The 613-nt window shown below is 67.2% G+C and overlaps 1 protein-coding gene across 3 annotated transcripts in view; it reads right to left on the reverse strand.

Annotated features, from left to right (window-relative positions):
- CYC (cytochrome c) overlaps positions 1–342 on the reverse strand; it is a 2,566-nt gene extending 2,224 nt beyond the window's left edge. The window contains exon 1 of one of the 3 annotated variants that reach the window (XM_010712789.3): positions 222–342. The gene's annotated coding sequence lies outside the window, so the exon portion shown is untranslated. Of the gene's footprint in view, positions 1–196 lie in introns of all 3 variants that reach the window. The other 2 variants (XM_010712788.2, XM_003207135.4) reach the window with 2 other exon arrangements.
- Positions 343–613: the final 271 nt, after the last annotated feature.

The raw sequence follows: 613 nt of genomic DNA on the forward strand, positions 1-613 counted from the left end.
CTGCCAGCTGAGGCCGCGCCTCAGGGATCCTAGCGGGCCGCCGTCCAGGCAGGCGGCAGAACCACCTTGCCCCATCCCTCATCGCCCCCTTCCCGCCTAACGGTCCGCCGGGCCGCGTAGTGGCACCAGACGCGGGCACCACCACTTGGAGGTCAAAACCTGATCACCCGCGGGCCTCGCCTAACGCCGCCCGCACCTGCCTGACCAGCCGCTCCGCTTACGCTGCGCCCACGGCGGTGACTATAAGTCCGGCCGCCCCGCACCGTCCGGCTTCTGCGCCCAAGGACACGCCGGACTCCGCCCTATGTAAGCCGGTGTCGCTGCAGCCAAACCGCGCCGGCACCCCGCCCGCCCACTCTGGCTCAGTAAGCAATCAAATGCAGACTGCCGGACTTATGACTGGTTGTAGCACCTGTCCGTCAAGGATGACGTCACGACGCTGACGAGTAGCGGGGTAGGTTGCGACCGCGGGCGCCGGGCTCCTTCTCCTACTACTTCCGGCGGAAGACGTCTGGCGGAACTCCTCTACGTAAAGGCAGACGCGAAGCGCGGGAGGGCCTGCAACACATGCGCACAACGGAAAGTGAAGCAAGTGTCCCGGGGCGCCCCGATC

This window comes from Meleagris gallopavo, chromosome 6 (assembly GCF_000146605.3).
Source record: "Meleagris gallopavo isolate NT-WF06-2002-E0010 breed Aviagen turkey brand Nicholas breeding stock chromosome 6, Turkey_5.1, whole genome shotgun sequence".
Lineage (NCBI taxonomy): Eukaryota > Metazoa > Chordata > Aves > Galliformes > Phasianidae > Meleagris > Meleagris gallopavo.